The sequence below is a fragment of the Ambystoma mexicanum genome, chromosome 9 (genome assembly GCF_040938575.1).
Source record: "Ambystoma mexicanum isolate Mex_15411 chromosome 9, UKY_AmexF1_1, whole genome shotgun sequence".
Lineage (NCBI taxonomy): Eukaryota > Metazoa > Chordata > Amphibia > Caudata > Ambystomatidae > Ambystoma > Ambystoma mexicanum.
Window position 1 is genome coordinate 1,507,646,277 of NC_090931.1, and position 27,670 is coordinate 1,507,673,946.

Genomic DNA, 27,670 nt, shown 5'->3' on the forward strand with positions numbered 1-27,670 from the left:
CACTTTCTACCTCTACAATCGTCCTGAGTAAATGTATTGTGATCTATGCAAAGCTGTCTGTGTCTATCTCTAGAGGTTTCAGGATGGACAGCTCATGCTATCATTATTTGGGGTGGCTCTTTGCTTATTGGGTTCTATGTCTGTAGGCCGCTCACAAAAGGTTGCACCTGCGAATGCAGTAGACAAGGCTGCATTCCGCAGGTGCAACCTTTTGTACACAGCCCTCTCCCAGTCACTGCAGGGAAGTTCACCCCTGGCCCTCCAGCCGCTATGCATTCATGAAGCGAACCTTTTACACACACTCAGAGCTTGCAAAGTCCATTCACCCACTCACGTAGGCCAAGTAGATTTTATGAAGGACGGGTACCATTTTCAAGGGATGTTTAAAACTTGTATGTAACATTTTTGAAGTAAATAAGTTTAACTGTGCATAGCTGGTTTCTTGGTGGCAGCAGTGTGTCAAACAAAGCGGATGTGTGGTGACGTGCACCATTTTACAGAAAGCGCTTTTCCCTTTTTGTGTCACCGGTGGCTATGGGTCGATTGCATTTCTTTTAGGTCAAGTAGGTAAACTAAATTACTCAACCTGCAGGTCTAGTGGAATTTTAAAGAATTCGCAAGGCCTAATTTATCTCACTAATATCTTACTTCAGCGGTACACACAAATAATATATTGATGCTTATTTTATGTTTTGGATCCAAATAACTTCTGGTGACATTGCAAATATTAGTACAACATTGCTAATCAAATAGGTGCGTTTGCTAAACAAGAAAACTTCCGTTAGCAAACTCTGCTAATCAATTTTTGAAAACTAATTTATGCTTTGACGTGGAACCAATTATATACAAATTTCAAAAGCACTTGTTTTCATGGAATTTGTAGTTCTTGATCGGTTTATTTGAAAGTTATGTTGATTGGTTTTTGGCTGCTCGAAAAGTCAAGAGTTGAGATGAGCCTCTGTATCTTAAATAGAATCATGACTTTCTATTACGAATGTATTGTCAATACCCCTGCCTAAACCATAGCATAAAACAATGCAAGTAGCATAACTGACAGTCTCTGCATAGAACATCAGCAGGGTCTCCTTCCGTTTACATATCCTTCGCCTTCATCACTGTAGAAATTAAATGGAGGGGAAACCGGGCTATGAGCTGTAACCGGAACACATGACCAGCACAGGGTTAAAGAGCGGCACAGCATATGACTGCAACCTATGGCCCGGCTCGCTTTGCTCCTCTCTGAAACGGAGAGAGACAATGACAGGCTGGAAAAACCTGTCTGAAACGGGTTGGCTGCTCCAGAAATCACAAACGCTCTGAGTTCTTCTTTTTTTCCTGCTGACTCCCTCTCCTCAGACTCGCCTCGCCCAGGCTTTTTCTAACCCCCGGGCACCTACCAACATTTCACTCCCAGAGGGGGGAGGATCCGTCAGTGCCTCAACTTATCACCTCAGGTAAACGTGTATCGCCCTGGCGGCGTAACCAACCAATGTCCACCATTTCAGGCAGACAAGACACAGACCTAGAATAACGCATAATGACCACACAGGTGCGTTTCATATGTGTACAGAAAATTATAACAAAGGGAGACAACACAAAGAAACAAACAGTTTGCTAATTTCATAGACAAACTATCACTACAAAAATACTTCCATATAGTTAAACCAACTTTTAAATGTTCCTCTACACAAAGAGGTAGTTTCATGCTTAAATGAGGAGGAGGACAACGTAGTGAAATTACAACAAGGAAAACGACTTCTCCAAAGGGTCTGTGTGGCCAAAGTCAAAATCGCAACCAGGAATTAAGTGGAGGGTTACAACAGCATTGTCACCCCTAATTGCGAAATTTTGGAACACCATGCCCAAAGAAATTAGAAGCACAGAAGACATGACCTTCAGGAAATGACTCAAAACCTGGTTATTCAACAGACAATGACAAGCGTAAAGGGACAGAGACAGCAAAAACATTGCAGACCAAAAAAAGCACACCAAGGGACGCGGTCACAGATAACAGCAAAAATCAAAGAGGACCAGAAGACTGCACCATAACACCAGCTGTGCACCCATTCAGCAGCCAACCGCACAACATGCCCAGACCCAACTGCCACGACTAACCCGGACGAGTAACCAGGAACACACTAGTTTAGTTTATTATTTGTATAGCGCCGCCTGGCCCTTGGGCATCCAGGTGCTTGCCATGGTTACAACATAGCAGTGACTTACAATCATAATCAATAGGTAAACAATAGAGGTAGTATAGACATTATAAAACATTTACAGGTAATGTACATAATATGATATAATTTACAAGGATTGAGGTTGTGCAGATTGTGCAGGCAGTAAGTACATTTGTGAGTTAATAATTGGCGTTCTAGGCTTCTTTGGCCAGTAGCCAAGTTTTGGCACTATGTCTGAATTGGTGAAAGGATGGTTCAGATCGAAGATTGACTGGTAGAGAGTTCCAGAGTTTACAGGCAAACACAGGGAAGCTTGAACCTCCTGCTTTTTGGAGTTTGTGTCTGGGGATATTTAGGCAGTGTGTTTGGGCTGATCTATTTGGGCGAGATGGGGTGTGGTGTGTGAAGTTGTCCGAGAGGTATCGGGTGCTTGGTTGGATAAGCATTTGTGAGTGAGCGAGAGTATTTTATATTCGATTCTTTGAGGTATAGATAGCCATTGGCAGGATCGTCTGGCGTCAGAGATGTGTTCGTGTTTGGGTATGTTCAGAGCTGCTCTTAGTGCATTATTTTGGATAACTTGCAGCTTGTTGATATTCTTTTGGCTGGTACCCGGGTAGAGAGCGTTGCAATAGTCGACTTTGGAGAGAACTAGTGCTCTGGCTAAGGTGGTGCAATTGGAAGACGAGAGGTACGGTCTGCTGGCATTGATAAGCTTACAGGTATAAGCGTTGGTGGATGAGATGGCGCTGATCTGTCTCGTCAGCGTAAGGGAGGAATCAAGGTAAATCCCAAGAGTTTTGACGCTGTTGGAGACGGAGATGTTGTTGCCGTCGATGGTGAATGTCTGGTAGAGTTTATCGAGTGTGTTTACTCTGGATTGGGAGCCTAGGAGAAGAAGCTCAGTCTTGTCGTCGTTGAGGCACAAGCCGTGTTTGGCCATCCATTCTTGGATAATGGAATAAATGTTGTTGAGTACTGTGTTATCGGTGGAGTAGTCACCTGTTAGTGGGATGAGTATTTGACTGTCATCTGCGTAATTCGTGTAGATGATGCCCAAATGGTCCAGTATGTCGAAGAGGGGTTTTGAAAACACATTGTATAGTGTGGGGGAAACGCAGGAGCCCTGGGGGACGCCACATGTGACTGGGGCTGGTTTGGCAGAGGCTGTGGGAGCAAAGACCCTCATGGATCTATTGTTCAGGAAGGACTGAATCCATGCATTAGGTACAACCAACCTTCTGCTACCAAACCCGCAGGGGAAGTCAGCCTCCAGGCCTGGAGAGGAAGTGAGATTGGCTGACAAGCCATGAGCCACAACAAAGAACGTTGGTAGATACCATTCAGTGGCAACCAAAGACTCATGTCAGAGGCATCACCAAACCGACAGACTTACTAACCCATTCCCGCCTTCCTGCTCCTCCAACATAACCAAAGCCACTACACATGACTAGGGGCTAGCCATACAACACATAAACACATCGAGAATTAATCTAATGTTCGCACCCTACCAACTCTCAGAGACTCTGGAAACAGTAGTGGTGGACACTCCCCTGCACATAGTCCACAAATCCATCAACACTACACAAATGCACACCAGCCCAATATATTCATACACCTAGCAGCCATCCGCAACTCTGGACCCCTTGTGGATACAACTAACCAGTGCACACGACCACAAATCCCAGGCTAACATCACACGATTTACACACCCAACACAAACACTAGCACACATCGAGGAACTGAGTCCTACCCATACGGTTAGAACACATGGGCCCTCATGAACCAACTCCCACATGCAAGACAACACTGACAGACGCCAGTTCTTCCTGGTTCTGAACCTATCCTATCCCCACTAACACACGCATCCCTCTTCTCTTGCAGAGCCGCACGAGCGCCTGTAGACTGCCCTTGGGTGGTAGCGGTGTGCAGGATAAATCAACATAACATTTTATCCAAGGAATTAAGCTCAATCCATGGGAGTGTTTCTATTTGGACCATTCTCTCTGTTCCTCATTGTTAGATTTTTATCATTTTTTGACTAAAATACGTTTTTTTTATAATTAAGGAAATTGATTTTTTTAATGGTTTTATATGTGATTCAATATTTATGGTTTTGTGAATAAGATGTAATTCATAATTTAAAGATATTTATTGAAAATGTTATGTAATCTCGTTACATTTTACAGACGTATATCTTTTAATGATTGGATGAATTTGTTTGATTTCCATGTATCTTATGTTAAGGTTTTTTATTAACCATGTGACACGATAATACAATTAAAAAAAGAAGGAGGACCAGACCAAGAGGCAGGAGTAGATCCAGTGGAGGGCAGAGGTGCAGAGGCCCATGTTAGAGGGGATGTGAAGGAGAGAGGGGTGAGCAAGAGACTGTGTGTGGGGGGGTGGGATTATTGACCATTTGTAGAGAGTGGGGAGAGAGAGAGAGTGTGTGTGAGGGGGAGGGGGTGAACAGCGGCATCAAAAGCAACAGAGAGATCAAGGAGGATAGAAATATAAGAGTCTGAAGAGGTAAGAAGTAGTTGTGAAGAATTTTGAGATGCGAGTGGGAACCATTGCTCACTATTCACTACCTACCACTGTAAAGCGCCTCGTTAAGGTATGGCTCTGCTCTAGGCTCCTATTACTTAATTACAGTATTTCTGATAGAGGGGCTCAGCTTTCGGTTCAGTAAATGCAAAATACAAAAATCAGCTTTGCATTGATGGCAACTGGCCCCATGGACCAAAAGTCACATCTAGTCAGTGCTGTTTATTTAGACAACAGTGCAGTGCATGCTGGGATGTTTAGCCCTTACAGACTCATCTTTAATGGGACACGTAAAACTAACACTCTCAGAATCCAATGCGTTCTTGGATAAAAGGCCAGGCATGGCTGAAGGGGCGCCCCATGACACGGGGTCAGTTGGCAGGAATGACCCCTGACCTCAAGAAAGCATCAACAGAGGCAACTCACCTCATCTGGGCCCTGTCCAGGCATTTCCCCCCAGTGACCTCGGTTAGAGGTTACTCCTGTGATATTAAGGGGTGATGGATTCCCCCCCAGTGATCTTGTGTGGGTTTCTCTGCAGGGATGTTGGGGGGATTTCTCACAGTGACTGTGGCTGGAAGTCTGAGGCGATCGTTGATAGATTTCTCTGCAGTGACCTTTGATGGTTCTCCAACGGGATCAGGGGGGATGGGGGGTGCTCTCCTATGACAGGATAATGCAGAAGTGGCCGGGACAGAAAACCCCTCACAGGTGAAGGACCTGTGGGCGCGTGCGCGCCACTGAGGCTGCAGCACAAGAGACACTAATCGCCAGAATACGCGACACTACTCGCCAGAATGCGAGACACTAATTACCAGAGCCTGCACAAAACTGGAACACTAATTCTGGACGCACGCGCACAGAAGCTAATAGAACTAAAAAGAAGAAACGTTATTACTCTGCATTTTTTTTTTAATGTTCGTAATAGTTTTATTCATAATATCCCACAGCTTTTTTTCATGTGTTTGAATGTACCGACATGTTCCATGTAAGATCAGCTGTGCTACAGAATCTGGCATTCTGTATCACCTGTCACATATCATGCTCCTCCCACTTCTATTAGCATAGCTCTCAACTATTTGTGTCGCAAAGGCGGGTGAAAACAGCCGATTTTATTTTTTGGCGGGCGAGAAGCCCATTGAAACGAATGGGCGTGCAGGAGGCTTGGTGGGTGATACAGCGGTTTACAAGGCGGGTGACACCCGCCAAAAGCGTTTGAGTTGAGAGCTATGTATTAGGGCCCCCCCCTAAAGCTCCAAACAGTGACAGGTGTACGGGAGAAAAAGGATGTACCCTCATCAGCCAGAGATCAGTTAAAGGCCCTCTCACTGGGTAGCTCACCCTGAGGGCATGCCTGCTTTCCCGCCTTTATTAACTTAGAGGGGGTTTTCGTGCTTTTGGGATCTGACTGGCATTATTGGCAGATTACGGAGAACTGGACTGCAGCTGGGCAAGGGGCCAGAGTGCCAGGCTTGAATTTGCATTTAGAGATAGAAGAGAGGAGAAGGGGCAGTAATACAGAATTGGGGGATAGGGTCTGAAGGATAGCGGTCAATAGTAAAATGAGGCGTAGGCAGTGAGGAGGAGAGGAAGCAAAGGTGCAGAGAGTTACCTTGGAAGTGGGTGGGTAGATTTTGCAATGAGGTAAGTGAGTGGTCAGAGAGGAGAGCATCAAACTCAAGGTAGGAGAGACTTTGGATATGTTCAAGTTCCACTTGTGTGCAAAAGGAGCTTCCGTTGGATTGGGCTCTCGGAGGAGTCCTATATTATTGAAGGTGGAGCAGAGGGGGTTGGGAACCAGGTAATCCGGAGGACATACCTGCCTAGTCTCCGGGTTTAGCCCGGAGACTTAGGGTTTTTACACTCTTGTCCGGGTCTCCGGGTTTCCCTGCGCATGCCAATAATGCAAAAAAACATCAATGTTTTAAATTATTGCGTACGGTACACTGTTTTATCAGTAAATGAAGTCAGTTTATAGTCACTTCCCTTTCAGCTCATCTTGACGTCGTCTTTTTTTTTGTTGTAAAATGTGTGCGGAAGGGTGGATGAGTCTTGCCAAAAGGGGCGGGGCATCTGTGATGTCATTCCCCGGGTTTCTCGTCTAGAAATGTAGGCAAGTATGCCGGAGGAGGAGATTGGCTGGTAAGAGTTGGGTGACAGTGAATTCAAATATGATCACAGTAAAGTCAGAGGGGTCTGGGGGGATGGGCCTTGTTAACCACATACATGCCAACCCTTCTGATTTAGGCGCCTAAAATAACTGTAGCCCCAATGCATTCCTATGGGGAAATATGCATTTCCCGATTTCCCTGTGGAAATCACCCTCTCAGGTGAATCTGAATGTTGGCATGTATGTAACCATCATACCAACACCACCACCTATTCTAGAAGAGGCAGAGAGTGGTATTTCTACTTGTTTTGTGTTGTGGGTGTAAAAAGGCACAGTCATTACCACCAGATATGTTTTAGGGTTGTAAAAAGGCAACGGAAACTGGCCACCCAAATTCCTGTACCTTTTTTATAACCCTAACACAAAACAATTAAAATCATACAGAGAGTGCTGCAGACCCGTGTTATTGGCCCCGTAACTTTCCATCTAATTTAGACACTACTTAAAAGGAGGGAGTAGTCATTAAGTGGCTTTATTTTCACCAAATCATCTGGACTAACTCTCTGTGTGGTTGGATGGCGTGGTACTCATTGTAAAGTTCTTTCCCATGTATGCCAACCCTTCCTATTCTAGAGGGAGGCTCAGGAATATTAGTCAAAACAGTGCAGTTTTCCATAGACTTTCACTTTCTCCTTCAAAGAATATTCCTCATTCCAGTACAAGTCTATGGGAAAAGGGAAATCCCCCTCCTTCCATTTCATAATCTCCCTCTTTTTTTTCCTCAAATAGTATGGATCTTTCCTCACATTTTGCTTCTGTCGTGCTCTATATAATATGCCGTTGTTGCAGGCGTGCAATGCAACTTTGTTGGTACTAATGTAACCCCCTAATCACTGAATGTCACTTGAAAACAGAGAACGGTGCAGCACCTGGAATTGGCAGGAGCGATTTCATGGTATCTGCCAGGGTATAGCACCAGCTGCATTACAGATCAGTAACTGGCTGCTTTACGTCAAATGCCTTCACCTGGGTATCTAGGGCGAACTCCAAGAAACCCCTCAATATATAAAGACACACACATGATACCGTGGTCCAACATTGCGTTGTACTCTTATTTATTACAGTGCTTCAGGTGAGTCAAAGAAACTACACACCCTTTCTGAAGAAACCTCCTTTTCTTTGATACATAAATGGCTGCACGTAGTGCCCTGTGAACGGTTAAGGACCCCGAAGTGAGGGGGGGGGGGGGGGGGGGTGGGTTCCAGATGGAAACCGAGGACAGACTACGATGATAAACATTATGGGTGATCGTGATGTCATCGGGGGTGGGAAAGGTCACATGGAAGTGATGACAAATGGAAGGTGCCGGACCATGAGAGGATATAAGGGGAAGGTGTGTTGGGTTAGATTGGTGGCCGACGAGCGGGGTGCTATCCGTTTATTCCATTTGCAAACTTATTTTTGAATTACTATCTTGTATTGTCCATTTTCTACCAGACTACTGAGTCTCTTATTTGATTTTGTGTTGATAGATGGTGACCGTTGCGCAATGCTGCATACCTCTAGCTCCCCGAGGACCCCGTCCAGACACCCGCGCTAGCTTTCAACACGATAATGTAGGAGACCTACTTTCAATTCCAATTGAGGGTTTCCGGAGGAGGATATCAGGGCTGGTGAGAGTGCATGCGGGGCTGCACGGGGGACCATGGGTCCCGATTGGGACCCAGGAAAAGACAACGCAGGAGGGGACCTTTCCAAGGATTATGTAGACATGGGATGGAAATTCTGGGCAGTATATGTTGGTGGTTTTTGATTGTACTCTTACTATGATTTTGGTGATTTTGTTGCTCTTTTGTCTGCCTTCCTGGTAACCCCCGCACTTGGGGACTGTTTTCTGGATCCCTACAGTCCCACTACCGGCACTTGACACCTGACGTCTGCACTTACCCTTGCACTTGCCACCTGCTGGCGGTACTTCTACTTATTGTTGATTTATTTTCTTATCCCATGTACTGCACTGTCCTCTCCACCTCCCCCCTGCACTTCTCCTCCTTCCCCTTCCCATGCACTTGCGCGATCTGAATGACACCTGGCCTAGTAGGATCGCTTGTCTGCCTTCCCTCTGTTCCCCCTCCCTTTCCTCGTCACGCCTTGGAACGCTTGTATATAGGTGCGTTATAAATGCCATATCAAATCATTTCTGTCCAGAGAATATTTTGGGAAAATATTGAGGATAGAGGCTGATTTTGGTGTAGTGTTTTGGGTATATATATCGGGGTTTTAAGTTGGCAGACAAGCAAAGACAAAACAAAGCCAAAAAGTAATAAGGGCAGCTGAATGAGAGAAGGGTGAGGGTCCTTATCCCTGTTAGGACCACTCTCCAGTGTCTCTGGTTATTGCAAATAAACCCTTGCCTCTCAGGACTGCAAAAGAGTGGCATCAAAGTGTGAAAGAAACAGGGATTCCTGGGTAACGGAGCAAGTGATAGGCAAAAGTGACATTAATCAGGGAAAGGAAAATGGGCAAACGACAATCGAAAAAGGCAGATGAAGCCCCAAAGGTGTTGCCCGCCCATTATATGTTTAGGCAGTTTAGTAGTTCGTCTTGTGACTATTTGGACTCATGGGGCCTCATTACGATTTTGGCAGTAGCCAAAATCGGGTCCGGGTTCCCAGAATGGGGAATTACCGGGCCATTCCGAGTTCGGGGGCCCGGTAATTCCTCCCTTATGGAACCCGGACCCGGTAATTCCCCATTCGCATTTCAGCCCCCATAGGGCTGAATGGGAGAGGGAGCAAACAATGGGCCGATTACAAGCGGCCCGTTGTTTGCTCCCTCTTCCCCTCGCGGAACCCGTTCTGCACGTCTGGTAAAACCTTTACCGGCGCCGTTAACCCGTTACCGCCTGACTTATAATGAGGCCCATGGTGTTATTTGGCTCGACGTAACAGACAGACTCATTGAAGTGACGTTTAATTTGGATAATCTGGGAGCTCTGAGGTTGGCTCTAGAAGCTCAAAGGACCAAAATAGCATCATTACAGTAGGGCGTATTCACCACATGGCTGGAAGAGGCTGCAGCTAGGAAATGTGACAACAGCTTAGAGAACTAAGGGAAATTAATGACCGACTGAGAGGACAGATCAAATTCTTGAGGGGTAGGAGAGGAACAGATGGGGGCCGATTGTGCTCCCAGATATTTGAGAAGTAAGGACCGATTGAGTCAAGCAAGACAGAGTGGGGCACTGAGGAACATAACAGTGAAACATCAGAGAATATGCTTGAATTTTTTACCAGTATGAGACCATTTGTAGGGAGGGGCAGGAGCACCAACGGCTCAGAAAGAGGCACTCATGGTAGAGCAATCCACTTCTGGACCAATAGACTCACGGGCGCAAGGGCCAAGTGGGCTGGCATCCACAGGGGCACAAGTGCCCAAGGGGCTGCCTCCTTTATATGATCCCTCGATGACGACGGGAGGTACGATATATGGAAGGGATTCACACGCCTTTCAGGTGCTCCTCAGACACGAACCGTCATCGGGTCAGGGGGGTGGGGAGCAACAACAGAGTCTGGTCATGGTCCATGTACCGTGGACAGCGGTGGACGTTCAGACATTGGTGAAGAGTTTCCCAATATAAGGGAAGAACCCCAACAGTTTGTGGAGGAGCTGAAGACAGGGATACAGTGCTGTTATCTGTCAGGGCGGATATGAATCAGCTTATGAGATTAGTAATGCCACCAGAAATGAGACAGCGATTATTGGAAAGGGTGGCTTGACCAGCCGCTGATGCAGGCACAGGGGAAGCCCTGGTGCAAGCAAGAGAACAAATAGTTCTAGCCTTTGTAGGGGTGTGCCCTAGAAAGACTGATTGAGCAAAAATATCAAATTGTAAACAGTATAAGGGTGAATCTCCTGCCGATTATTTGGACAGACTGAAGGTGGTATTCATGCAGCATTCTGATATTACCAAGCCAGAGGAAACTGCCCAGGAGGCTATTGCAAATCAGTTTGTTGCGGGTTTACTCCTGAAAGTACAAACACAACTCAATAATGTGTGCGTAGTTTGGCAGAGCAAGTGGGAGTGGCAAATCATTGCATCGCTTTCCAAGAACAGAAGGAGTATTTGAGAAACAAACTTATGTCACTACAAATGCAAAGTCTCCAGGGACAGGAACAGTTACAGGGGGCAGCACACTATCCGGGAAATCAGGCCCAAATGGTGGGGCAACAAAGAGGACAAGGCAGAGGTCAAAGGAGTCTGCCAGGATATCAAACTCAACAGGGAGATATGTGGGACAACCACAACTTCCAAGACAGTGGGGGCAAGGGATTCAGCCGCAGTCATGAGGAGCATGGGGACAACGGGGAGGTTGGAATAACCAACAGGCTCCTGGAGCCATCATTCCAAACTCACTCTTTGATTTGTAACTACTGTACACAGGAAGGTCCTTGGAAGAATGAGTGCTGTCAGAAACATGAAGGTGTCTCACTTGGTAGTCCTGGGGGGTCTGACATCCAGGTGGCCAGGACACAGCCATCACTATTGGATCCAGTTCCTGGGTGTAGACCACTGCAGGAGGATCACCTAAATGGGGGTCCTCAGGGAGTTGAAATGGGTCCCCGACAGGTGAGACATGGTACCGCCTTCCGTATAACACCTTTTCCCCAGCCTGCCCAGTAGGTTATTCAGAAACGCTACCCCCTCCCCTTTGCAGACACAAACACTTTTTTACATCGTGAAATACAATGGACTAAAACCAGGGACATTTACCTGACATGTCCCAACACGAGGGCCTGGCAGAGTCAGGCAATTGACAATAACTACACACACCTGAAGGTCCTTCCCCACAGGGATAAGAGGTGAAGCATTAGAGCTCACAGAGAGCGAGGACAACCATACGAGGAAGCAGTTATTCCAGGATGGCAGTTCAAACGGATGTGAAAGGCAGCAAGTCTTGTGAGGACGCCATGGAGGCAATTGCCTTTGTCCTTTTCAACCCAGACCCGAAAAGCCTCTGACAAAAGAAACATAAGACCGGGAATCACAGCTGGTGAATGGTGTGACGGATGTCAGCGGTACGTGGAATCCTCCCGCACTGATAGCCAGGGCGGGAGACGAGGTTTTCACTGTGGTACCGTCCTTGACTCTAGCGGCAAAAACACCACCAACAAATATAACACAGCCGGTGTGTCAGAAGAACCCAATAGGAACTGGACTGCGTTAAACTCAAGCTTGCAGTCACAACATTTAAGAAGATTGCATGTACTTGGCATCAGAGTTGGAGTGGTGCTGCTCCACGTGGGCGCTCACTCAAAGGACTCAAACTGATGCCCTGCTCCTGAACAAGGAGAATGTGTGAAACTAGGAAATCAAAGTGGTCCTGCAGCAGGTTATGTTGAATCCTGTGCATAGTCGAAAGTCTTCGGGTCGTCATAGAAACTACAAGTACCAAGAGGCCTTAGCAGAGGCCGGCGTGAAATCTCAAAGTTGTCATACGAGGGCCAAGCCAAACCCCACTCTACAGTCGAAAGTCTTTGGCATGTAGTGGATGCAAATGTGAACCCGACTGAGGAATGTCAAGAGAATCTAAACAAAGTGAACTGTGTAAATAATGCAAGTATGAACCCAACTGAGGGATGCCTGTGAATTAGGGTAAAGCGTAACCCATCTGAGAACACTGTGATAAAAGAATTGTGTGGAAATCCTGACTGGGGGCTTAAGGGAAAGCCTGACTGGGGGCGAAGACCAGAACTTGTGTAAGAAAAGAACCTAAGGGGTCTAGAATGACTTTCTGTTGAATGATGCTAAGCTGGCAATGTGAACCCGATGGAGGGATGTCAAGAAAAACTAAGGGAAGTGAATCCTGTATTGTGGTAAAATAAAGTGAACTTTGTAACTGGCAAACGTGAACCCGACTGAGGGATGCCTGAGAAGTGGGGTGAATAGTAACGCACCCGTGAACATTGTCTTGACAACAGTGATCCGGCGGAGGGATGTCCACAGTGAGAGGTGGTTTTAAAAAACATTGAGACTTGTGAATACAAGTAAAATTCTCCTGAGTGAAGCGGAGTGAAAGGCCATAATGGACCCGACAGAGGGAGGCTAACAGTGAGAGGATCGGAGCCCGGTTTAGGGGGATTCAGGGGTGAAGAGTCCTCACCCTACTGAGAAATGGGAAAGGAATTTTTGTTTTGTAAATTTGATTCATCAGACACTCGGAGGCAAGAGACTTTTTAGGAAAGAGACTTGGCCCCTAAAGGTCCGGATATAGCTACAAGAAACGGTAGCCTTGTACTGTAGAAGCCCAGGAGTGTGCTGTGCTCAAGAGTCCCACCTTGTCCCATGCTAAAAAATGTGGGGAAGGGAGACCCGGGCTAAAACATCCCGACTTATCATTTTGTGAACATTTCTTTCTTTTTGTGAACATTATCCCACACTATTTTGTAACATAGCGGTAAGGATTGGCAATATTTTTTTTTTTTTTTAGAGATCCTTTTATTTTGACAAGATGCCACTGGGACTGCTTTATTATTATGGGATGGTCGTAGCTTGCTCCCATCTTAGATTTAGGTTTAGCTTAGTTGTTTTCGCTCAACCATTTATACAGTTTAATAAACATCCTTAAACTGTGATCATTTGTTTCTGTCTTTACTGTTGCCACCATGAGTATCTTACAATGCCCATTCAGCCCACAGAGGTAACCATCTCAAGATAAGAATATTCCAGAAAATGTGTCAGTGTCTCTGCAGGGAGGACAGGTTCAAAGGCAATCAAGGCAGGCTGGACCAATACCTCAGTTTCCAAACCCGAATTTGAATCCCTTCATCCTCAGGGATTCTGAAAACCAGAAAGGGGGAAGGGGACTCTGAAAGCACTAATTAGTCCTGTAGATCAGGATGGGCCCTACGTGCACTGCAGTATGCAAGGGACACTAATAGCATGCCCGGTGGATACAGGAGAAAATAGATCTGCCTTATGAATGAATACTTTTCCCCATGTTCCAGTATCTGGAGAAACAGTGAGGGCAGTGGGTATCTCAAACACCACTGTTGTACAACCAGTAAAGGACCCTTTACCTGTTAATTTGGGACCACTCACCGAGCAACATGTATTCCTTCCGAGTCCTACATCACCTGTAAACCCTCTTGGGGAGAGATCTGTTGTGTAAAATGAGGTGCATTATTTATTGCACAACGGATGGGGTGTTTTAAAGTGCGCCCTCAGATTACATGGAGTGAGTGTAACATAGAAAGAGGAGTAGTGGTTGGAGGGCCTACACAAAAGTATCTATGGGCCACCTATGATAATGAGGTGGGGTATATCCACACAGCAGAGCCAGTGAAGATAAAGGCAGACCCGTTTAAGAGATTACCTCGTACACTGGAGTACCCTTTAAAGCCAGAAGCATAAGCATGTTATCACCCCAGTCATTGAATCTTTGCTGAGTCCACGAATAATTAACTGGCCAGTAGCATGTGTAATACTCCGATTTTCCCTGTGAAAAAGCACGGGAAGGTAATGTATCGATTTGTAAAGGATCTGAGAGCTGTCAATGCTGTGGTAATACCTTCTTTCCTGGTGGTACCAAATACTGCTAACAAATTGTCCTGTATTCCACCAGAGGCCACGCATTTTACTGTGGTACATTTATGTTCAGCAGTCTTCTCTGTTCACATACATAAGGACAATCAGTATCTTTTTGCATTCTCGCATAGGGGTGTCCAGTACACATGGATGCGTTTGCCCCAGGAGTCCCCAACCCTCTTCTCACAACAATTAAAGAAAGATGATGTGGGCAATATCAAATTGCAAGGAACATCAATATTGGTACAATATATTGATGATTTGTTGATTGTCTCTTCTTCATATGAGGCTTGTTGACAGCTTTGGTGGAGAAAGGTCCTAAAGCCTCAAAGAAGAAGCTACAGTTGTGTTCCATTAGGATACACTATCTGAGACATTATGAAAGGCTGTCAGCTGATATCCAGTTCTCAAAAGGAGGTTGTATATTATATACCAAAACCTCAGGCCATAACCCAAATGCAAGCACATATCTGCCGGCAATGGATACTGGGATTTGCAGAGTAAGTTAAGCCACCCCTGATCTATACTCCACTGAACAGGGTCGGACTGGGCCATAACATTATCTGGGCGCCAATGAAAAAGTGGCCCACAAAGGCAAATGGCTATTCATTCCTTTTGTGACACTGTTTGAATAGTACCCAAGGGGGAGTTTTTTGATAAATTGTGATGCAAATTGTGCATTTTAAATAATATTCATTCTGCAACACTGGTTAAAACTACTAGCCGAATAGTGAAGTAGCTCATCAAACTGACCAACATTGGCCAAAAATGTGGCCCACTTGGTAAAAAAAAAATAAAAACGGAACCATACCAGCATTTTGTGTTTTTGGTTCAGCCATGGGCCTATTGCCGTATAGGCCAGTCCGAGCCCGCCACTGAACATGGTCAAGCTGCCAGAAGCCGAACATTCTCTTGTTATACATAACCAATTATAATTACAATTATTATTATAATTATCATCTTAATTATTAAGATCAAACGATTACTGGCCGAAGCAGCCGCACTGGGCATGCCAGACTTCAAAAAGGGATTCACTTTGTAATGTAATGAGAGAAATGGGTTTGCTCCGGCATTCCTTACCCAGAAGCATGGAATTCATTATAGGGCCGTTGCCTACTATAGCATGGAATTAGAGCCGGTTGTGGCAGAAGTGATGCCCTGTTTGCGATCAGTGGCAGTGGCAGTTGCCACCCTCCTGGTGGAGCAGTGTGAAAACATAGGGCCTCATTACACAGTAGGCGGTGAGCCAAATACCGGCACCGCCTTGGTGGAAAGGGGATTTACCGCCCCATTCCAAGGTTGGAGGGGCGGTAAATCCGCCTTCCACCATTGCCCTTCCCCATTCCCATTTCTGCCCCATAGGGCTCAATGGGGAAGGCGCTAATTACGGCACCGCAATTTTGCAATTAGCTCCGAGGTCCCTTTGCGGGTTGCTATTAAACACCATGGTCCATGTCAGAGTCCGCCATGGCGGAATGGGTAATTACCACCCCATTCTGCGGTTGGCGGGGCGGCAATTCCCCATGCCGCCATGGCCCTTCCCCATTCCCATTCTTGCCCCAATTGCGGTACCGTTATTGCCATCACTATCCCTTGCGGGTCCCCACTTTAACGGGTGTTCTAGACCAGCCGTTAAGGTCGGGTCCCGCAAAGGGACCTCGTAATTAGGCGCTAAGTGTTTAACGACGCTGCATCCTTTTACAGCGCCATTAAACACTTAGCGCCTGGGTCGTAATGAGGCCCTATGTCATTGTGGATCCATGTACTTTAGTCACTTGTGAAGTTCAGCGCCCAGATGTCTCTGGATTCGGCGCGCTATATACATTACAAAATAAATAAATTGTCCTAGGATCGCCATTAGAGGTTGCGGTGCCAAACGTTGGGGTGTCCTTATTGAAGAAAACAAATACTTACCATATGTCTGTATGGAGAGCTAGTGAATATGAGATGCTCTTATTGAATCGTCTAATATCACTGTGAAGGGATGTTTAGTTCTTAATCCAGCATCACTGTTACCCACCCCCTGGAGGGATAGCCACATGGTGTTACATCACATCACTGTGTGACGGTAAAAGATTGTCTGGCGATCTCTCTGATGTACCATTGACCGATCCTGACCTTGAATACTTGACAGGTGGTTTTAGGGTATGCAGTATGTACTCCGAGAATGTGGTGGAGAGCGGTAAATTACCTCAAGTCACGTCAACTCATGTAGCTGAGTTTGTGGCCCTCACACAACCCTGCCAGCTGGCAGCTCAACAATCAGTTAACATCTACACAGATTCAAGATATGCATTTCGCATAGCCCATGACTTGGTCAACTCTGGAAACAGAGGGGTTTCATGACATCAACTGGCACACCTAACAAAAACAGTCAATGGGCTTGATTATGAGTCCGGCGGGAGCCGTGCCAGTAAAACGGGCAGGTTGCCGCCGGACCCATGGGGATTTACCGGCTCCGGAGTTGCCAGATTTATTGGGGCATTACAGCCCTGGTGATCCGGTAATTCCGGAGCTGGCATTCTGTAAATCCCCATTCCCATGGAGTCCCATAGGACTCCATGCGAATGGGAAGTGGAAACACCGGCACCATGTGGTAATGGTACCAGTGTTTCTGCGTCCGTCTGCGGGCAGGTGCCTTTCTGCCCGCCAGGTCAGACCTGGCGGGCGGGACGTCACCCACTCGTAGTTAGCCGGTCCGGAAAATGGTGCTGGTACGGTTTTACTGGCACCATTAAATCCGGACCGGCTAACTCGTAATGAGGCCTAATATGTGTTATCCTTTTTAGATGCCATAAAGTTGCCTGAACAGATTGCAATTATAAATTGTGCTGCTCACCAAGCACTGGATGACTCAGTCAGTTTTGGTAATGATTTTGCTGATCGTACTGACAAGTTGGTGGCTGCTTCAGACAATAGCGAGGTGTATGTACGGCCAGTTCAGACGGTGCAGGAAGAGCCATGTCCCAACACAATGGTCAGGTACTTGACAACAACTACACATACCCGACGGCCCTTTCTCTTCCCCACAAGGATAAAAGGCAAAGCACGAAAGCACACTTCGAGCAAGGCCGAATGCACGAGAGAGCAGCTACCCCGTACCGGCAGTTCAAGCGAAGGAGAAAGGCAGCAAGACCTGAAAGGATGACGGAGGGAATTATCCTCATCCTTTTCAACTCAGCCCCATGAAGCCTTCAATAGGAGAATCATAAGGCCAGGAAGTCCAGCTGGCGTGTGGTGTGACAGGTGTCAACGGCACACAGGGCCCTCCCGCGCTGATAGCCAAAGCAGGGAGCAGCGTTTGCCACCGTGGTGTTGTCCTTGACTCCCGAGACAAGAGTACAGCAAGTTCAGCACAACCAGTGAGACAGAGGAAACTGATATGAAACCGAACTATGCTGGGCCCCAAGGTTGCAAGTTAAAGCTAAGGTGAACTGTGAATTTGGCAAGTGTGAACCTGGTGCAAGGATGTCTGCAAGTAGGGGTGAAGAGTAATACACCCATGAACATTGTGTTGACAAGAGTGGGCCCAGAAGAGGGTTGTCCGCAGTGAGAAATTGTTTAGTTGACGTTTTGACCAGTGCAAGCTGCACTTGAAAGGCTGTAGTGAACCCTCATCTTACTCGATATCTCTTCTGCCTTTGACACGGTCAACCATGCCATCCTGCTCAATCCTCTCAACGATGACCTGGGTATCACTGATAAGGCCCTGGCCTGGCTGACCTTGTTCCTCTCTGATCGACCCTCCCAGGTCCAACTTGGGTTCTTCCTTTCCTCTACCTCACTCTCTACCTGTTGTGTTCCCCAGGGGTCTAACCTCTCTCCCTGGCTGTTCAACCAATACCTGACACCTCTCGCCAAGTAGTGCTAAGCGGATGACACTCAGTTTGTTTTCAGGCTCCCCTCTGCCACCTCTTCTCCTTCTCTCATCTCTGACTTTCTGTCTGCTATTCAGGAATGGGGGGCCGCCAACAATCTGACTTAATGTCAGTAAAATGGAGAGTCTCCTCATTGGCACACCTGCACCCTACTTTCCTGTCACTCTCTGGCCGGCCTCCCTTGGCCCTCTTCCTGCTCCTACCTGTGAGGCTAAGAACCTCTGGGTCATCTTCGACTCCACACACTCCTTTTCTCCTCAGATCTCTAAGAAGTCAAACTATCAACACCACCTCCTCAGAGGTATTCTTCCTTTCCTCTCCTTCCCCCAGAAGCACACTGGTACTCATGAGTTTGCCGGTCCGGAACTATGGTACCGGTAAACTTGCCGGACTGGCAAACTACGAGTTCTGCTCACGGGTGCCATTTCACCGACCTGGCGGGTAAAATGGCACCCGCGAGCAGAGCATGTTGGATGCACTGGCACAGTTATTAACAGTGCTGGTGCATCGGAGCTCCTCATTCCCATTCAGCCCTTTGGGGCCGAATGGGAATGGGGAACATCTTTATTCTGGTGCCCGCAAATGGGCAATTACTGGGTCCGGCAGGGCCGCAATGACCCGGTAATTGCCCATTCGCGTGCGCTGGTAAAAAAAGAATTACACCAGCGGCAGCCGTGCCTGTATAAGGCTACCGCCGATGTTATAATGAGGCCCACTGTCTCTAGAGCAATGGTTCTCTCTAGGCTAGACTACTGCAACAGCCTTTTTCTAAATCTGCCTGCTTCTACACCCTGCCCTCTGCAACTCATCCAGAACAGGACTGCAAGGCTTGTCCTTGGCCTCAAGCCCAGGGATCGTATCTCTCCAGCACTGAAATCTCTGCATTGGCTCCCAGTGGCTGCAAGGATTAAGTTCATGACCCTCTGCATTGTCCACAAGGCCTTCTGGGGCCTGGGTCCTCAATACCTCCAACTATCTCTTCGTAAATACCTTCCTACTCGAGTTCTTCGTTCCTCCACCTCCAACTCCCTCAGGGTCAGTCACTTCACCAAGCAACGAGTTGGTGGTACATCTCTATATTCGGCTGGGGCTTCCCTCTGGAACAGCCTCCCTGCCTCTCTGAAATCCGAGAACAATCTCTGGTTCCGGAAGCACCTCAAGACCTTCCTATTTGCTTCTCCCTTCTCTCTTCCTCTCCCCTGCTGATTTCCTGCCCGATACTGCACCGGTCACCTGGCTACCCTCTGATTTTGTGGCCCAGGTCCCTACCCACCCAGATGTACACACTTACTGCCTCCTGGCACCCTTGCAGTTGGGTCTGTATCTGTAACCCTACAGTTCCCCCTACCTGCACTTTTGGACACATGCTTACCCTTGCACCTGCCACCTGCTGGCCGCACTTTGTTTTGATCCCATTTACAGTCCTTCCTCTTTTCCCACTTCCTTGCCCCGTCGCGCCTTGAAACACTTGTGTATAGGCGTGTTACCCATATCATATCAAGAAGGTCCCGTGCCTAAAATGTGGGGAAGGGAGACCCCAGCCATAGCATCCTGACATATCTTTATGGTGAACATTCCCCTCACACTATTTTGTAACTTAGCGATAAGGATTGGCAATAGGTTTTTTATTATAGGCTCTTTTTATTTGACAAGACCTTACTAGGACAGCCTTATTATTTGATGGTTGTAGCTTGCTCCCATCTTAGATTTAGGTTTAGATTAGGCATTTTTCTCACCCCTTTATACAGTTTAATAAACACCCTTAAACTGTGATCACTTGCGTCTTGTCTTACTATTGCCACAATGAGTTCCTTAGTCCTCCCCCTTGTCATCACAGCACTCCCTCCATTATGACCACTCTGAGGACACAGATGACCATGGACACGATGATGGGGAACAAGCAGGGCAGGCAACCAGCAATGAGGGAAGGGGCCTTCTACCATCAGGAGGGTCAGTGCAGGACCCCATGATCAATTCCATACGTGAGCACCTCGACTAAATAGAGCAACGGGTAGGGGGTTAAGCATGCCATTGCCCAGGAGCAATTGGAACATTTGCAGGCGATGAGCGATTTCGGATCTGGGAGCCTTTAGGCGCATTTCCACTTCCCTTGACCGTCTGTGCCAACGCATAGTTGAATTGAAGTGCCAGTAACACCCTCTTCAGGCAGAGACTGAGGGAGACGGCACATCAAATCTCGGCCTCAAATGAGACCATGGCCGGGGCCAAAAACAGGACATTGCAGCACTACTGTTTTGGCCACACCTACAGAGGGATCCGTGGCCAGCATGCTGGCAAGTCACTCCCATCGCCACATGACTTGTGATCCCATGCCCACACAAAAAGGGGACAAGAAGAAGAGATAGTGGGCTGTTACATGGGACAGACTGGGGATCACTGGAGTGTTGAGGGGGCGACAGTGTTAAGAATGAAGGTGTGCAGTGGGTGATGGTTTTGGGGATGTGGGGTGGGTGATGGTGTTAGGGGTGAGGGTGTTTCAAATTAGATTAAATCACTATTGAGTAAAGTCAATATTTAGAGTTTTTATTCAATGGTAGTGATGCATGTGCACTCAGTAAATGTTCACAGTGGCGTCAGAGGTGCTGGCTTCTAAATAGTTGTCCATGAGGCCCTGGTGGACTATGGCTCAGGCCAGGAAGGGGAGCAGGGATGTGGAATGCGGCACACAGGGCCTGGGGGCATATTTTAAGCAAAATATAGGACAGGTTTGGGTCGTGGGACCCTGTGGGACTCACCTGCTGCAGGATGGAAAGAGGCAGCAGCTGGGGGCCGCGAGTCGCTCTGACCAGGAAGGGGAGCGGGGATGGGGAACGTGGCACACAGGGCCTGGGGGCATATTTTCAGCAAAATATAGGCCCTGTGGGACTCACCTGCTGCAGGATGGAAAGAGCCCTCACACCGCAGGGGCCCATTAATTCTGCTACCCTCTACCTCACCACAGGCACTCACTGGAGCAATGCTGAAGACCCCTGCCACCACAGGGGCCTGAGCTGGATGGACTACAGCCGGCCCATAAAACTGTGGGTCTCTAATTAGCCCTTTAAGATGAGCAGCAGCACCATCGAAAGAATGGGGATACAGATGTGTACTCTTGTATCAAATAATAATGACAACTCAGTAGTTTGGCAAAGGGAGTCCGTTTAATGACAAGTACAAAAAATGGGGAGTTCAATGAACATCAGCAACCGCTCAATCTTCCTTCTTGCTTTACTCCAATTAATTTTAGAAAAAACACAATATTTATACTAAAAACTCGTAATCATTGTGCAATCGTAAAAATTTAGCATGCGATTTGATTGGTTCTAGGAAGGTAACTTTAACATAGGTACTATATCTGTATATGGTAACGGGGAGAGGGGATTGGATAATCAATGTCAGGTGGGGCCTTCCTTCAAAATGGCCTATGTAAACGTAGCTAAAAGTACGACGTCTCATTGGTTCTACTAACTATAGGACCCTAGATTACACGGTCCACTATGATTGTGTTGGCATCAACCCCACTCCTACTTTTCCACTTGCGCTTAGCAGCATGTAGAATAGCCAGCCAGGTGCAGGGAGTTAGTCTGCACCCCAGCTTCCCTCCAATTATATTACAATCAATCATCGAGTCTGCTTCTTCGTCTGAGAAAATTAAGGAGCGTGATATGGCAAGGGTCCATGCGTAGGTGTGAAAGTCTCATCCCTTCCTGCCTGCTCTGTCACGTGATTCAGACACTGTGAAATCGGCTTCTTCTCCATGCAATTGATTCAATTCTGCTAGTCTACCATCTGTGGCTTATCTTCACCTTTCTGAACAGGATACTCGTGTTTGTTTCCTCTTTAATTGTATCCACTGTGGTCTATTCCAGCCGATACGACCTTGGCTTCTTGGCATGGTTACCTTCAGCTGGGTTTCTCTCCGTCTTAATTCACGATTTGTTAGCTTCAATGTTCTATTCTCGAGACCTTTAGTAACCTCTGTTCAACCTCTGTTCAATTCTGCTCATGTGCGTAGTGGAAGTATACTTATACATAAAGTGCTTCTTGAGGTAGATCTTGTAAACGTTGGCGCTTGCCGCAATCTAATTACTACTTAAACATTAAGCAAGCTTCACGATTTCTTTGCTTCTTGCGGTTACTTTGCATTCCTTCTAGACCTCTCGGCTGCATTCGCCCTAGTCAACCACAAAGTCCTATGTAGTCACCTTGATTCCGCAGCCCATTTCTCCAAGGAGGCCATAACCTGGATCGAGTCTTTTCTGAGTGACCGGACCATGAGAGTCTTCTCTCCATCAGCCTCAGCAGACCCCATACCCATAACCTGCGGCGTTCCACAGGGATCCTGTGTGTCACTGACACTCTATAACGTATTCACCAAGCCCCTCTTCGACGAAATGGACCATTTGGGTATCGCCTACACTAACTATGCAGACGATACCCAAATCCTCCTTCCGCTTTCAGATTACGTTGTCGACCTGGCTTTGGTGAATAGAATCTACAGTATTGTTCAGGCGTGGATGGCCACTCACGGTTTATGCCTGGACGACAAAACTGATCTCATCATTCTAGGCACCCCGACTCTTTTAGCCAAATTTAGCCCAGATTATGCCAACTTCATTATTGATGGTAATAACATAAAAGTAGCAAAGGAAGTGAAGACCCTAGGCTTCTATCTAGACACCACTATGAACTTCACTAAACAAGTTAACTCCCTCGCATCTGCTACTGCATACACATGCAAACTCATCAGAGCCAGTAAACAATTCCTTTCCACAGACAGTTGCCTCACGTTGGCTAGAGCCCTCATACTTTCCAAACTGGATTATTGTAATGCACTCTACATAGGAGCGAACAAACAAACGATCCACAAAATACAGGTCCTACAGAATAATGCCCTGATAGCTGCCTTGAAGATTAATAGAAGTGAGCATATCTCATGCATTAGAAGAGAATACAAATAGTTATCTACTTCGGACAAAATCAAACTCAAGACTGCCTCCCTTACCCACAAGTGCCTCAATAATAATGCACCACCTTACCTTACAAACAGAATCTGCAAAAAAACATCCTCCAGACCGACGGGAATTGATAACTCCAACTGCCTCCAAGTTCCAAGATTTAGACTATCCACCATTGGGGGACATAGCTTCCCAGTCAAGGCTGCGCAACTATGGAACTCCCTTCGTTCAGACATTAGAGCCCCCCAGCGATTTGTCAAATTCAGACAGATTTTGACCAACTGGCTAAAAGATAACAACAAATAAAACCCAGTCCAACGCCCTCCTTACGCTTCGTCTTTATCCTATGTCACTTAACCTTGTAATGTACTGTATTTCATGCACCTGTAACCTCAGTGCATTCGCTTGCAACTATGTAATGTTACTTTGTATATATTGATGTGATTTTATGATGTGATTTTATATGCCGGCCTGTTGGCCATGTAACCAAGTTGAACATATCCTTTTCTGCTGCGCCCTGCTGCTCCCGGGTCTGGTGCGCATTACAAATATTAAACAATATGTATACATTTAAACTGACTGAATATCTTCATCTTGTTTGCGGCATAGGTTTCTTTATCTTGACATCAACTGTTTCACCTTAGGCTCAAGATGTCACTTATCCATGGTATTTCATCTCCTTGTCATTATTCTCAGGTCATTATCTCTTCTATATGTGTGTCAGTCTGACTTTTCATGACGTCACTATTCATCTTCCTTTAGTATCTTCTTGGCTTCTTCGGGTAGTACATTCTGACAACCATCATTTTGTCTTGCTGGAAATATGGTTTTCTCAATGGGTACCTTACTGTCAAGGTTTTCTTAGGTGTCGGTTTTCAATAGGTGCTATTATTCTAATAGGCACTGGCCAGAGCACAACTGCGGCTCTCTGCTGGTTTATTTGTTCAGCTGGAGTCCGGATGATACTTGGCACTTCCTCTTCACGCCCCCGCCCCCCCCCCTCTGGGCAATTCATCGACCACTTTCTTTGCATCCATTTTTTCTACATCTTCTAAATCCAGGCATCTGGGTCTGAAGAAATGCTTCTTTGGGGTCCATATTTTTATGACTCCCCACAAGCTTCCTGCTGTTCTCACATGTTCATCCTTGTTCCATGTCATTAGTTGACATTCTCCACTTGGATTGCAATAGATCAATTTTCCTATACATTTTCTATGTTTCTTCAGATACCGAAACAATGTACTTTCTGGTGCATAAATACTAGACTACACAAAGTCTCTTTATTTCTTCATCAGTCAGGTCTTTGGGCTTCCATCCTGATTCAACATCAATCATGATTTTCATCCCTATGGCCTTTTCTGGCACTGAGAGATTATCTTGATAACACAGAATCCAAGCAATATCATCTTTAAAAAAAAAAAAAAAAGAAAAAAAAATGTTTATTGAATTGGTTGAATTAAATCAACCTTTCAAATTTTTTATCACAAAGAGTACAAGCAAAAAAAGAAAAATATCCCAACATACAATATAAAATGTCAAAGAAAACATCTTAAATAAGTCAACTTAATTATCAATTAAAACAATCAGCCTTATTAAACAAGTATCCCTATATCTTATTTCATTTTATAAATTATTTAGGCTTAAAATAACTATAATCATAGTTAGAAACACAAACTCAATTTAACCAATTATGCTAATTACCTCTATGCATTCTTTTCCCCCCTATTCGCAATCTTAGTTTCATTATCATTCTCCAGATGAAGGCTATCTAAAAAATGCACAGCAGCTACTTGAATTGGTAAATAAGAACTGTTCAATATAATTGACCAACATCGGTCTGTTTCCTGATTGCCCAAAAATTGGCAATGTCTTGAGAAATGTGTTTTTCTCTTTTCAAATAGGGCTGGACATTGGGTTAGTATAGGTTTCAAGAATGATTTTTGAATTACAAAAACGGCAAAAGCTATCATGTCTTGTTATTAATTTCCATTTTAAGAGCAGGGCACGAGTTGGTAGTATGTTGAAGCTTAGCTGAAACGTTTGAGCACAATATTTTGGAGAGGGTGATCTAATGAGATATGCTAGTAATTATCTCATTTTCTTCAGTGGAAAACGGTCAAGATCCCCATCAGCATATAATCGACAAAGCTCACATGTCTTAATCCAATCAGTGCTGTACATTTGTTTTTTTTGCCTTATCAGGGTTATCAGTTAGCATGTCAATTGTTACGTCTGCATTAGCAAGGACATCATATACTCTGTTAATCCAACAGCGTAAAAACTTGTGATTGGTTGAGAACATATATGCGGTTAATTCTTTTAGAATTACATTGTTGACAGTAGATATTAGACATTTTCTGAACAATGGGCATAATTGCCACTCATATAAGGCTTGGAGGGAGATCAGACCGAGCTCATATCGAAGCCAGGAACACGGTATGGATACAGGCAGAGTCAGTACTTTTTTCCCAAAACGAGCTTCCCATTTATCAAAAGAGAGTTTTGAAGAAACAGCAAGAGTTTGTAAGCCGTATAAAATACATTGGAAAGCTTTTTGGGTCCAGTAAAACCAAACTGATACAAAAGGTACTCAAATTCACAAACCCTTGGATGTGTCCATTTTATTCTTGTCCCCGCCTTGTTGACTCCAAGCCCTACATTCTTTGAACGTTCCCTAGGTTCCAAGTCATTCCAGTCAATTAAGATAGCAAGCAGTTTGTGATCACTACACGGTAGCGCACTAATTTCCAGCTTCTGTATTTTTTTTTTAACAGACACTTTTCAGCATATATATATATATAGTCAATAGTGCTAGAGGAATTGTTGCAAAACCATGCAGTTTGAGGTAGCAGATCACCCAAACTGATCCATTAACCATCTGAAAGTGTCTCTCTAACAAAGTTTTGCCACATAGATACTGCATTAGCGAGCCGCTTTGGATTAAAGCAATTTAAATTAAGATCTCCCATGATAATTTTGTGAGATGTCGAGGCCGATATGTTAATCAACTCCAAAAGTCTATTCACACCTCCATAAAAAGCGGCATCAGGCCATGCCATCGGATTTCTGTACACATTTAGAACAGCTAAAGATTGCGCAGCAAATGTCACCTTAACTATTTGTAAGTGGATATTTTCTTCAGCCCAAGGTCTAATACACAGACCTCTTGAGCGATTGACTGCTACAAGGAGACCCAGTGGGTCTCCCTCTAGTTGTCAATGCTGGAGAGAAGACAATTTCATGTCCATCCCAAATCGGGGGCACAGTAAACCAAGTCTCTTGGAAAAACCAAGATGTCAAACTCAACGGGCAGTGACTGAATAGAGGATTGGAGATGAGCATGACCTCTCGTGTTCCAACTAGCAATTGTCAACACTTGTTGATCGGATTTATTTAATGGTTAACGTCTTCAAAAGTTCTGAGAGTCCATGGTGTTAGCATTATTCACCGAGTGACTCAGGTAAATATTTGATTTTGATATCTGACTCTTAGTTGAATTTAAGGGTAATTTAGGCTCCTGGGCAAGCAAAAAGCCCATCTCGAATAGAGACTTTTTGGCCTGCCAAATTATATTGCCTACCACCCCAGATGGAATCCATAATCTGACAATGGCTGAAGATATGTCAGAAATGAATTCAATCTGTTCAATATCTCTTGACGTGACATCTTGAAGTTCAACCACATCTTTGAAGATATTCAAGACGCTACGTCTGTTCAAATCATACATTGGAAATTGTCCTTCTCTACATTTCAAAATGAAAGAGAATGGTAGTTTAGTAGAGGTATTAGACCATGCATGATTCATAGCATCAGTGCTGGCTTTTTTTGCATTTAGATGATGAGAATGCTGAGACCACATATCAGTTATAGGTGTATCATGAGTGGTGCGATGAGACTCAAGAGATGTGAGCGTGGGGTAAGGAATAATAAGTGTTGGTGGCTGGATTGAATGGGACAGCACTCGCTGAGGATCTTTCTAACATGGAAGCCGTTCCATCAGGTATGCATCAACTGCTTGCTTTAATAGATCAGAAGCTATAAGTAGCTATAAGGCCCTGATCCTTAGTGAAGACGGCAGTGGCTGTAGTTTTGGAATAGCTATGGTATCATCAAAATGAACAGGAGCACTAGTCTGAGGCACATGCTCTGATTGAACAGTACTCTCCACGAGATTGTCTAGAGGGGCATATTCTCGAGTGTGAATATCAACACCAATAATTCTGCAGCTTGTGTGGAATAATGTGGTAATCGTGCACTAATGGGTACTAGAAATTCCCCATTTGCTGTGCGTTTCATCACAGCGGCACCTGTATAGCTCTGTCCATCATTTTGACCGATCCTCGAAGAGCCGTCAACAAAGACGATTTCACCTTCAGCCAATGCATTTTTTTTACTCTTGGGATTGCATC

At 45.6% G+C, this 27,670-nt stretch overlaps 1 pseudogene; it reads right to left on the bottom strand.

Moving 5' to 3' along the window:
* The window catches only part of LOC138487544 (zinc finger protein 271-like), a 120,414-nt pseudogene that overhangs the window by 20,161 nt on the left and 72,583 nt on the right, over positions 1-27,670 (bottom strand).